The sequence below is a fragment of the Sinohyriopsis cumingii genome, chromosome 18 (assembly GCF_028554795.1).
Source record: "Sinohyriopsis cumingii isolate HCF-2022 chromosome 18, ASM2855479v2, whole genome shotgun sequence".
Classification (NCBI taxonomy): domain Eukaryota; kingdom Metazoa; phylum Mollusca; class Bivalvia; order Unionida; family Unionidae; genus Sinohyriopsis; species Sinohyriopsis cumingii.
This window is the reverse complement of record NC_142978.1, coordinates 11,524,275-11,537,860: the sequence shown is the minus strand read 5'-3', so window position 1 is coordinate 11,537,860 and position 13,586 is coordinate 11,524,275.

The following is a 13,586-nucleotide window of genomic DNA, read 5'->3' as shown; positions in this document are numbered from 1 at the left end:
GTTCTTATCTTATCTCCTACACTCTTTCTCTTCTTTTCTTTCTTTTTTTTCTCCTGCTCTTCTTTCTTCTTCTCTTCCTCCTCTTCTTTCTTCCTCTTCTCATTTTCTTCTTCTTTTTCAATTGTTTCATTCCATTTGCTTATTCTTATTCTTTCCTCTTCATCCTCCTTCTCCTCCTTTATCTCTTTCATGACACCACTAATCTTGTCCTTTACCTTTTTTAAGTTATTAATTTCCATCTTTACACGATGGGGACTATAGGAATAATGGTCTTCAACGAGTCTTATTAACATCTGCTCCATCATTCCTAAGTTGTCTAAAACGTCTTGCAATGTTTGTATTTTGTCCATTTGGTTAGAAGCCATCTTCTTTGTAGAATGGTTTGAACGACGAATACTGTGGGTTCTTATAGTGAAAGCGCGGACGTGAAGGAAAACATCCACTAAAAACATAAAATTGATCTTACCTAGATCATAACCAAAGAAACAACAACGCGCGGACGTGAAGGAAAACATCCCCTACTTTTCTCATTTCATATAATAAAACCCAAACTATACTCTCCACCTACGCTAAGAAACCCATAATCTACTATTCACACTAACTTACGTGAACGGTTACAAACACAAACACATACCCTCACACAATGAAAAAAGAGTTAGTGCTTATATTCACACTACTCTACCTACACACATTGGCAAATTGATCGTTATTTCTTTTCTAGAGTATTGGGTAGCCCTGAAAAGGGCTGTTTTTTTAACTCCAGATGCACCTATCTAATGGTTGCACCTTCCTGGCCTGGCGCCACACACGCATCTTCTTCCCCAGTCTTCTTTCACCTTTCTTCTTGGGAGTGCAGAGGCAGGATATGTGGCTTCAGAATCCCAATTTTCGGTTTTTGGGATTCTGAAATTTCTTCTTCTCTCCTTTTCCTCCTCCTCCTCTTCTTTGTTTCTTCTCTCCTCCTCTTCTTTTCTTCTTCTTCTTTCCTCTTCCTCCTCTTTCATGCTTGCTTCTTCGACAATGGCCTCCGCGGCCAGTTCATTTAGTATGCGCATGGCATATTCCAGGTACATCTGGAGTTCTAACAGTTTCACAATTCTGGTGTTCATTCTTCTGGCGGTGTTGATCAATCAACAAGGGTAGCTGGACTGCCGAGCGAGTTTCAGTTTATACTGAAAGCGCGGACGTGATGGAAAACATCTCACTAAAAACATAAAATTAATCTTACCTAGATCATGACCAAAAAACAATGCGCGGACCTAAAAGAAACACTCACTCACTTTTTTAATGCTACCCATCACTATTTTAAATTTTTTTATAAATCACTTCAATAGACTATTTACATACGCAAAGCAATCTAACTCCAAATGTACACCTCAAACACCAAAAAAAGACATCATTTTAATCTACTATCCACACCAACTTACGTGAGCGCTTACAAACACAAACACACAAACTCGCAAACACATACCCTTACATTTTTTAAGAAAGAGTTAGTGTTTATTTTCACACTACTCTACCTACACACATTGGCAAATGGATAGTTATTTCTTTTCTAGAGTATTGGGGTAGCCCTGAAAAGGGCTGTTTTTTTGTTTGCTATGGCAATCATTTTTAGTTTCTAAGAATGCGATGTCCTCTGAGGATATACTTTCTGGCGATAGGTCTGCTTCTTCGGAAAGAGAAGAAGAACTCTTTGGTGTCGATACGACAATCGACAAAGCCTCTGTCAGCTTCAGGTTGCTTCTGCTGTTGCTGTTGTTGTTGCTGCTGCTGTTGCTGCTGTCTCTGAAGTCTGTACTTCTCTGTCCATTCTTCTTTCTCCCTGTTCATTTCTTCTCTGAAGAGCTCTTCTATCAGGTCTTCAGTGACTTTTAACATTCTCACATTCTCTATTTCTTCTGACTTCGGTATCAGACTGTGTCTGACCCTATGCAAATTCACGTAGGCTTCGTTGAGCTTAGCTAGTTTGGAGCACATCTTCGTAGGAGGATGAGTCGACAATGGATGGTTAGACTGGAAACAACCCCCTTTTCTTAAAGTCAAAGCGCGGACGTGAAGGAAAACATCCCCCACACGGTTTTCGAGCCGCAACGTTCAATGAGTGTCATGAGAGGGATAGTAAGAAATCAAAGAGCATCAATCCAACATTCTTATAGCTAAACAAAAAAGACAAAGGCATTTTTTTTTCAAAACACAACATTTTTTATTCAAAAATCACTTAACACTAAACAACAACTCTAACATTTTTAACAATAATCCAACAATATAACATCGAACAATTGTTTCAAATCACAAACATTTTTTCCTCAATTGACAATCTACTTTAAACAGGGCTGACAACGTTGTGAATGAAATTGTGATTTCCACTGTTGGAAATCATTAGGCCATTGATGGACACTACGTTTCCTAGCTTGAGACAAAAGATAAGCATAATGGTCACAAAACCATCGATCTACTTTCACATCATTTATAGAAGAAGAACGAGGATCAAAATGAGTCACTAAATGTTCTAAGGAATAGCCCAGGCTGCGATGATGCAGAAAATACACACAGTACTGTCCACACACCAAGGAATCTGTGCCTTGTAATTTCACATTATTGAATCGGGTGGTTTGAGCATTTCTTCTCATAAAGTCGATGATATCGTCTTCCAAAGGGGGCAATCCGTACGAATCGAAATATTCCACACATCCTTCTTGAGGAAAGTAGACGGCTACCCAGTGGGTTCCTGGGAGATGACTGTCGTCCGTGTTGATCACGTAAGCTTGATGGTCTTTAGGTTTGCGATGAGGGAGTTCATCTTTAGCACAGACGACAGGATTCCAAGAAGCCGTATACGAACTGTGGTTCAAAAGGTAATAAAGTTCCCAGGTATCCATGTTTTGTGTTGTTTTTTTCATCTTCTTCACAGGTAATAATAAGTCGTCAATTCGATCCTGACTTTTTGCTTGAAAATGTCTGACAAATAACCGTTTCTTCGTTTCGTCTCCTCACTCTGATTCAGGAGAGCTTCGATACGATGGATCTCTTGAGTGGTTAATGGTGGACAAGAATGTTCACGCAAGTCTTTATACCACTGGTGCAACACGTCTTCGTTCGAGATGAGACTCCAAGCTTCGTCCAGATACTCGTCCATTTTTTCTTCTTGACTAAACATTAGGCATTTATCGTGTTGAATTTGACTGGGATGATCGTTTTGACATCCATAACAATTTTTCTTGATCAATTCCGTCATTTTTTCCACCAAGTGTTTGGCAAAACAGGAGACTAAATGGGCTTCTTGTTCTGGCCATCTCGATTTCATCATGATCACTTCTTTTTTTTTCACGGTCTCCTCACATTTCATGTCTAAAGTTTCTCCACTAGGTAAAGAGGGATAACAGTCTTCCATAGCTTCTAGTAATCTAGAATGACTTCTCTCAAACTGTTGATTTCTATGGTATTATCGAATTCTGCATACAGGAGGACGTTCACCGTGTCTGGTAGAGCATTAGTAAACTGAAGTTCCACACGAATTTGGCCTGATTTTATAGGGTGGAAATGTCCCTCGTCGCTGCCTTGGTCTGGAGTGAAATCGAAAGCTCACAAAGCATAGCCTCCTACATAATCGTCGTACGTAATGCCGTGACTGGTGTTGGTTCCTAACTGTCCGGTAGCTTCGTACAGGGACAAGTACGATCTCAAGTAATTGTTCTGGGCAAAGTTAGGCTCGAAAGGTCGGGTACACAAGGTCTTGCCATCACGACTGACTTCGATTTTGGACACATTGTAATGATGAAAGTTGAAAGGATTTTCGTTGTAGGCTCCGTTGAAGGCTGAATTCTTGACGATACCAACAATCAAACGCTTGGGGAACTGTCCTTGGAACAGATGATCTTCGATCATGGATAGCTGTCCAGCAGGAATGGTGAAGGTTTTCACTTCCACTCTTCGTATCGGATACTTGGCGTTCGTTCTGCTCAACGTCTGACTGATGTCGTTACCTACTTTAGGCAACACTTCCACACGACGCACGTAGAGCCTGGCTTCTTGGATGATGGTTTTGTAAGTGGCATCATGAGCAGCCATCAAATGGAAAGCGGCACTGCTGCGATTCAGTCTCAAGCGGATATCCACCCCGTTCAGCAAATACTTTTCTTGCAACCACATGTCTAGATGCAAGCGATCCGTTAGTTCTAAAACACGACTTCTAGCAATTTTCGTTCGTCGTTCTGCAAATCCCGATAAATTTTGAGCATCCCCAGCAACTGTAATGCTGTTGAACCTAGTCGCTTGGTCAGGTTTCCATACCACGCAAGCATCCAGATGAGTGTTCTTGGCTTCTTTTCCGTACGTCAAGAGATTTTCCAGGTAGGCTCGATAAGGGTAAGTATCCATGCTGCTGCTGACCAGTTTGTTATTCAAGTACAAGTCCACTTCGCTAAACAAGGAATGCATGAAATTATTGACGGGAGCTACTGCTTCATCAGCGTCTAGGATAGTGTTGGGTGGCTCGATCACTTTCACTTTCAAGTACAGGTAACTGCTATTCAGATCGATGTAATCTTCGGGCTGTCCTTTGATTTCAAACTCGATGGGAGCGGAATCGGTCAATGAGGAGACCGGGTGAAATTCCACCCACTGGGATTCTTGCATCGTCATCATGGTGGGGGGCATGGCAAACATATCCAGTTCCGTCTTGGAACAAGCGCAAGACTCTCGGTGCATCATTTTTTTCTGTGTTTCAATAATCGAAAACGTCTAAGTCTCGAACGGTTCTTCTTTTCTTGGCCTTTCTAGCTTGAAGTCTGGTGAAAGGGTGTTTTCTTCGTCGTCTCTTTCTGCCTTGTCCTTGCTGAATGCCTGACTCGGTAGCGTGCAGGGCATTTATAGGTGTGTCTCGTCGGTCTAAAATGTCTTTGCCCGTTTGTAGCAAGACATTTTTGCCTGCCCTCATGAAGGCTTCTTTAGGGTTTTGTTTGTCGATGATGACATTTTGGAGAAATTCTTTGCCTTGCGTCAGTGCCGCATCTTTCAAGGCGTGCAATCCGCGTGTCACCATCGGTTTCAATACCGGGGCCACCGAACGAAAGGCCGATTTCAGCATATCTCCTAAACCGTGTCCTCGCTGTCGAGCAACCCCTCGGTACACTGGATATATGACTTACTTACGAGTCGTGAGAGAACCGTTTTCGAAAATGGAGTTTCACCGTGACTTTTCCTTTGGTGAATGGAATATTTTGTCCCAGATCTCCTTTTATAGCAACGTTGACCGTGTCCAAATACGACTTGCTGACGGGCAAATAATGAGGATGTACAAATTCGCGGTGGACGTGGTAAGTGTTTCCACCTTCCTGGTCACTGGTTGTGGTACTATCCACTTTGAAAGGAATGACACGCAGTAACGGTACGGAGGTGTGTCCCACCACGTTGTACTCCACCACATCGGAGTACACAAACATCAAATTCAGTCCTTGGTTCAGTTCTACCGGTTTTCCAAAAGCTCTGTAAAAATCCATATTACTGTTGATCTTGGGGCTCCAATTGTTTGTGACCATTGTTGGATGTCCACCCAAAATTTCAAACAAACTACCATTGAACCTGAAGGACAACGTTTGGATATCCGGAAATTTCATCAGTAAGCGACGAGCCACTTTATGGTAGTCCAGGGTGACACGTTTACTTTGTTTGTTCAGGGCTTTGCCAAAGGCTAACTCAAACCTGTCCGCAATAGTGTCCACCAAATGTTGGCCACTAAAATAAAACCCTGCCGGAATTTTCAAGGTGTGGATACTGAAGGCTGACTTGCTGGCTGGTCTTGTGTCCCCTGAAAACCCGATTTTGTTGATTTCTTCCTCCAATTGGGCATTCAGGATTTCCACCTCAAAAAAGTTTTGCTTTTCAGTGATGTTTTTGATTTGTGTAGGGTAAATTATTTCTACTAAAGCGACTTCCCAATGGGCTTCGTGATCTAAGGGGATGGCTTGAGGTAATTTGGCCGTGTAACAGCACAACGTGTTGTTGGGAAACACCTCCATGGAACTGTCACTGGGTAAGGTTAAGTAAAATTCGTTTTCGTGAGTTATAATTCCAGAGTTCTGTGGCTGTCCGAGGGGTTAGTGGACGTCAGAGGCGTGTCTCCGCCCAAAATGGGGTTCTGGCTGTGATTGTTGTTGGAGTGGTGACTGACACTGGCACTGGACACAAGGTTCCCGTGGTTCCCGTTCGAGGAGAATTTCAGGGAGGGATTGGGAAGCAGGTAACCGATGCAACTGCTCAATAAAATGGTCCACAATTGTTTGTCTCCTTGTTGCAAACTCAAATTGGCAATGGCTGCCCCGATGACACAATACACCACGAAGATTTGGCAGAAAAAGACGATTTGCGTTTTAGGCACACGTTCTCCACACCACACCCACAAGGGTTGTTTTTGTAAATCTTGCACAGAAGAACTAGGTGAAGGAGGAGTGGAGCTGCGTCTGATGTGTGAAAGGGCATGATGGTCACTTCTTTTCATAGTCGATGACTTGCGAAGCGTCGATCCAAGAATCAAAACTGGGCGGATATCCTTTCCAACGTATTTTGACTTCTTTGACACGTCGTTTGCCCACTTTACTGGTTCTGCGTTCGAGAATGCTTTCGATGTCGTACACGTCGTCTTCTTTTTTGGTGACACGTTGTAACTCGGGCAAATAAAACGTTCCTTTGAGTTCTTCTCCGTTCATGTCTTCCAATTTATAGACGGCAGGATGACGGCCATGCACTCGTCCAGTGACGCGAAACAATTCGGTCGTCCAGTTAGGTAAGTAACCTTTGTCGAAAGTGCGTTTGGTTTTGCCAATGCGCACCCAATCTCCTACGGTCAACTCTCCACTTTTCTTGGGGACAGCCCTCGTCGGGGACGTACCGAACAGGCGCTCAAACACCAACACTTCGTTCTCGGGAGTCACGTCTTGCGGGGCACGTCCAATGCTTCGATGGTAAGATTGGTTGCACGCTTGCACCAGGTGCGGTAAGATGTCGATGTACTGCAGAGTGTGGTGATGCGTAAAATATTTCCACATGCGTTCTTTCAAAGTGCGTTGAAAACGTTCCACGATGCTGGCTTTGGTTTCGGGATTCTCGGTGGTAAAAAAATGAATGTCACGTTTCTTTAATTCTTTTTGAAAAGCTTGATTCAGAAATTCGGTGCCTTTGTCCGTTTGCCATCGAAGAGGGTGACGACCGCTTTGTTTCAACACCCGTTGCAGGGCTCGCACTAACTCGCTGCTCGATTTGGAAGTCAAGGGCACGACCCAGGCAAATTTGGAAAAGACGTCGATGACACAAAACAAATATTTGTAGCCACGATTATAGCTGGTCAAATGAGAGACATCGGCTAAATCGGCTTGCCATTGATGATCGATGCCTTCCACTCGGGTGCGACTTCTGGCAAACTTGCGTCGAATGTGTTTGTGTAAAGTGTAGGTAGCTTGTTCTTGTAACCATCGTTGCACTTGAGGTAAACGGAGACATTTCAGTCGCGTTTTGGCAGCACGATACAATTTTTGAACTCCTGCGTAACCTGCAGGATGAGAGGGATCGTAGTAAATGCTGGCTAAGACTTTTTCCATTTTTTTTCTGTTTGTGTGTTAATAAGGCACCCACTCTTAGAGGATGCTACTCTTTTTCTCTTGGGGTATTTTCTTGGATTGCAATGCTTTGCGTGTGCGACCGGCAATAGGTGTTGAAAAGGAGGAGGATGTCTGAGCGGGGGATATGGGTTCTTGTTTCACTTCTGTCTTCACTTTCTTTTTCTCTTGTGATGAAGAAGGGGTGGCCATCATCTTTTTAATCCATCCAATTCTGGAGGTAGGTGGTGTTGTTAACTTGCGTACTTTTTCTGGTGGAGTTTGAAACCCTTCTTCTTCTTCTCCTTTTTCTGTCTTGGTCACTGGTACTGGTGGTACTGGTACTGGTACTGGTGATGGTGCTGGACTTTTCATCAAGGTCTTAAAATCTTTCAGAGTGGGTAGAGCTGTTTCGTCTAAAGCTTTCTGGTGAAAGAGTTGTAGTCGTTGCAAGAGTTGACCGTACTTTTGCGATTTTTCTGTTTCGGACAAATCTTGGCGATCCATCAAGGACTGCAATTCGTGTTGTAACTGGGACATCTCGCTCAAATTGGGATTGGGAGGTAAATGCGGGGTGCGTTGTTCTTGCCACCGATGGTATTCCATCCATCGTTTGTAAGGCACTAAAGCTAGTTTTTGTCCTTCCATGGGGTTGTCAGGGGTCGATTCTGAGATCTTGGGACTTCCGAGGGTCTTTTTATCTTGCTCCCACCAGTCCTCCCAACATGGTTCCCAAGACTCCTTTCAGTATGGGGCCTAACAAGAGAGGCAAAATGCCTCCACGTTGGACCAACATCTTCTTTTTTTGACGAATGGGAATTTTCTTTTGAACCATTTGGCGAAGAACGTGACGATGTTTGCCTAAGCATTGTTTCTGGTGTTTGGACAAAGGGATCGTGCCTTTCAAAACGTTCAAACAACATTCGCACACGGTATCGATGACCTCTTTGGAGGCCGTTTGAATGAGTTTTTTTCGTAGGGGTGGAGAAGCATTGGACAGGACAGATAACATGTCCCCATGTTTAGCTAAACGTGGTGGTAGTCCTTTCCTTTTCTTTCCTTGGGGTTTTCTGGAGGGTGACATCTTTGAGTCTTCAGGAGCACCAAAAAAAAACACTGATACCCGACTTGGTCACAGGTCTTTTTTATACTGGAACGCGTCGCCACTGATTGTCTTTACGTCGTATTAGTTTGAGGACAGCAATGACACGTCGTGCAGGGGTACGTAACGGACTAAATCGAGCCAGTTCTTGCTTGGACAAATCCAGTAAACTTTGTAACATGCCCGATCTTTCATGGACTTTGATTTTGGGAGAAGGTACTTTGTGAGCATCAGCCACTGCCACTAAATTGGATGGTCCTGCCACTGGGGAAGTTCTTTTGGGGGTCATCAACGGAGACGTTGTTGGTGTGATCAACGTCTCCAAGTACTCTTCAGTTCCTGGTGTCATCAACGGAGAAGTGGACAAACGTGAGGATGCCGGAGACGCAGTCACCGCTGTGGCAGGTCGTGGTTTGCGAGTGTAAGGTTGCGTCCTGGCCGAAGTACCTCTCTTGCGACTAGTTTTCTTCTGTGGACTTTTCTTTTTCTGGGGACTTTTTTTCTGTTTCTTTTTCTGGGGGCTCCTTTTCTTTTTCCGGGGTGGTGTCTGGTCAGAGGAGGGTCCCGCCACTGGAGACGTTCTTCGTGGGGACCTGGTCTTTTTCTTTTTCTTCTTGGGGCTTCGTTGGACTTTTGTCTTGGGGATAACTTTGGGGGCATTAGGATCCCATCTTAAGAGTGAGCGAATGATGACCCCTCCTAGAGTACCGCTCCCTCCAGGTTTCAAAATGATTTGTTTTTTGGTTTGAGTGTCGATGCGAGGATCGGCCAGTTGGACCAAAGAGACTTTGTTTCGATCGAAAAAGCGTTTGGTTTGATGAGGAATCTGAATGATTCCTTGGAGTAATTGACGTGCCGTCACCGTGAACCATAGTAAGACTTCTTTGAGACTAGCTTCTAAGACACGGGCTCGTGTTTGTGGATTTTTTCTCGACTGATGCCATACAAGGCACGAATCAATTTGACGGGAAGATGCGACTGAAGGGACGTCATGTTCGCACTGTGAGTGAGACAGACAAAAAAGGGTCTGAGGTTTTTATAGATTTTTTTATGTGGAGTGAAATGAAGTCGAGGACGGAGACGTGTACAGGACAGGCCCTCCGTCTTGGCACCAGTGGTGAAACAAGTGGGTACGAAATCGCAAATCCTCGGGAGTCGTAGGTTTCAATTCGACGAGTAAATAGGCGTGTGACGTTTGAGTGGCATCGTCGTACGCCTGAGTCAGCCAAGGCGTTCCTAACTGTTTGGCTAAGACTTGCACTTGCGATTTATCTCGAGGGCTTCTAAACAAGACCACGTAATGCGCATTGAGACTGATGGTGCGATGGGCTTTACTTTGTTGAAACAAATTTTGGGTGATGTAAAGGACACTGGCATTACGGTGATGCCGTTTGCGCGTGAACCACAGTTTAATTTCTTCTTCGTCTTCTCCTAACATGTCGTCGAAAATGACCAAATGGGTTTGACGGGACTCAGAGACGATACCGTCGTCTTCTTTAGGAATGCCTTCCACAAACACGATGGAATCGCCTTGACTTTCTCGCAAGAGGTTGTACGCCGATTGCCACTCTTTGTAACACCACACGATCCGTTGAGGTGGCCGATCGATCAAATGATGTTTATGTTCGATCAAACGTTGGACGAATTCGGTTTTGCCTGAACCGCTAGGTCCAGCAATGAGCATGTTAAAGGGATGGCGAAGATACAAAGCCTCCCAACTGGCACGATCTAAGTGTTCGTCGATGACTTTGACAGTAGAGGAAGAGGGAGCAGAGACAGCCGGGGTAGCCATTGTGTGAGAAATGTCACTTGTGACACGAAAAACAAACAAGACAAGAGTTTATATACTTTTTCAGAACACGTTTATTGAATGTTTTTTTTCAAACATGAATACGAAAGACATAAATACATCAAAGCCAAAGGCTTAAGTACAACGATAAAAGGCACATGATAACCATTAACGTGGAATAAAAACAAGTGTCTGTACAACAACAACATGTTTTCGGTAATGTTCTAACCAGTTCTATAGTAGGGGGTAAGGTCACACAAGTGTCCTCCCGAAAGGGTCTTTCAGGCCTGTCCACGACAGTCCTGTCCTGGGTGACGGGTTCTTCTGGCACCATCACTAACACGGGTTGAAAAGTAACTTTTTTCCTTGAACAACTCTCGTGCATACTGGGCCACTTCTTGGGTCCAAGCCTCAAAACCCCATTCTTTCCAGGCACGGACATCTGTCCAATGCGGATGTAAGTCACAAGCTACACACACATCGTCATACACGTCTTGGGTAGGTAAAAGTTGACGAATCTTTTTTTCCTGTTGAGGTCGAGAAGTATCCAGATGAAAACGCAAGGCTTTGAGCAAAAGGAGTTTTTCGTGACCATTTAAGGCCATTGAGGTGGTAAGTACTGATCGTAAAGAGTCCACAAAGAATCGGCTGGTAAACGAAATCCCTGAAAACAAGTCACTAAGACACACACCACTTGTCGTCCCAAATTGAATGGATACAGTTCTTGTAATAATCGATGGTAATGATCCACGGTTTGAATATGGTCTTTCAGTTCCTTCCACGGAATCTGTTCAATGACATTTGACATAAGCCGTGGCATGGCAGCCTGTTTTTATATTCTCTTTTTTTCGGATGGAATACACGTACTTTCTAGCCAGAGATCTTCGTTCTCCAGTAGGGAATCTAAATCTTGCATACTGTAACCGAAACGTCAGAGTTCGTTTAGAAGTTTCCTCTTCCGCTAAGTAGATTCCACGTAACAAATGTTGGTAATCCTTTAACTTGTCTTCCTCAATGCGTTGTACTAGGTGAATCTCGAAGTAACCATAATTATGAACATGTCGATCATTAGCGACCTCAAAGTTTTGAACAATGTCTGACCATTGAAACAATTTCTGACGAATCAGTTCTCTTATACCATTCAGGTACCAGTGGTTAAAGATCTGGTGACGTAACGGATGCAATTGTTCTTTACGTTTCACTTGTATTTTCAACAGCTCTCGGTAAATCCTTTCTCTCAACTCCTCAGGCAAGCCCAAAATGTTCTCTTGTAAAGTATCCATAAGTATATACACTGTTTTTGGAATCGTTGGGTGGTGGCCAATAGCCTCGTTTAACTTTGTTCCTAATGTAATATTAACTCATAATCAGTCTTCTTGTACTTTGAAACAGAGCATAATTTAAAAACGGTTCAATAACTTCGAGTTTGCGTTCCACTTGTATTTTGACCAGTTCTCGGTAAATCCTTTATCTCAATTCCACAGGCAAAGCACGAATGTTCTCTTGTAAAGTATTCATGAATAGGTCAGTCCGTACAATTCACAAAAGTAATCCACATAGTGAGTAATTTCTGACCACTGCCATTCAGGGTAACGTCCAAGAATGTCACTGAACTCTTTTGATATAAACGGTCTAAAGCGATATAATAGGATGAATGCAGCCTTGACCCAAAGAAATCTAACACACTGGTTGACGTTTTTCACTTTCCTCTTATGAATTTCTCGACACAAAAGTTCTACAGTGACCCATTGAGATTTCACTCTGGCAAACCCCTGCCAAATTTCCTTGTAAATCTTCTCTTGCAGTTCTTTAGGTAATGATTCAACATCGTTTTTGAAATGAAGTTTAAATACTGGTCTCGGTGATGTCCAACATTTGACTCCTAGCCAATCTGGTTTCTTCTTCGTCAACGACATGGTAAGTTACTTCAATGTCTCGGTCCCATTAAGGGTAAGTAATGACAATTCGGTGACCATCGAGCATGTTCTAGGTAGGCCGAATTTTGCGGTTCCCAGTGGTGAAGTGACACACCGCAACTGAAGCACTTGACTTTATCTCCTTCGCCCAAGTAGAAAAATCCGGCTCTGGCTAATTCTTCGGGGGCCGGTCCTCCCAGATACTTAGGCCATTTTTCTTTGAACGATTGAAGACGATTTTCAAAGTCGCAGTATTCCGACAAATGAACAGGAAAAGAATATTCCTCTTTCACAGGTTCGTTTCGATGAGGGTTGGGTGACATGAACAGGAGTTTGCTCAGGGCTGGATGACATCCGTAGGGAGGTAAACGTGAAGGTCGACATTCCCCTTTAAAACGAAACTCAGTAAAATGTCCAAGAGGACGAGCGGCATCACTTTCGCATCCCACAGGTTTGACACGCACAGCATCACTTTCCATGAAAGGGGTAGGGACACTAAAGTTCCCATGATGCTTTACGCCATCGCTCAGGTCACAAGGTACAGCATCGTATCCATCGCAAGGCTCACAATCGCATTCCACTTCCGAAGTCTCACACTTGAATTGTGCCTTTCTAAACAACTTGTTCTGTGTTTCTCTGAAAGTATTCATCTTGTTCGCTCGGTCTTGGTAGTCACAATTAACTATCGATCTTGCCTAGGGTTCCTTTTTATATACAGACCAATACCGACGTGACCGTACGGCAACGTAAAGTGATTGGGAAGTCGCACTCGCTTCTGGTACACGATTTGATAGACTTTTTTTCCAAGGGTCGAGACGATGTGGTGAGTGGGTAAACGTACAATCTTGTTCGGTTGATAGGTGGTCACTTTAAAGTTTCCATCCTCTCCCGATTGCAAAGCTTCTTTCAATACCCCAAAGTTGACCACTCGACTGGTACGATGATTCAGAGTCAGTCCTTTCACTTTGCACGTCGTGTGCACTTCTCCTTGTTTGTCCCGGTATTCGTAGCCGTAATTTTTGGGACCGCCATTGACAAAACTTAGAATCTTGTCGTCGGGATGCTCGTCTGTCCAGGCTACTAAACGGTCTCCTTCGATGTCAGGGTGATGTTGAATCGGGTGATGGATGTAAATGCAACTGTCCGTGTCAAAGTACAGGACGCGTTCCCTTAACAGTTCTAAAGCT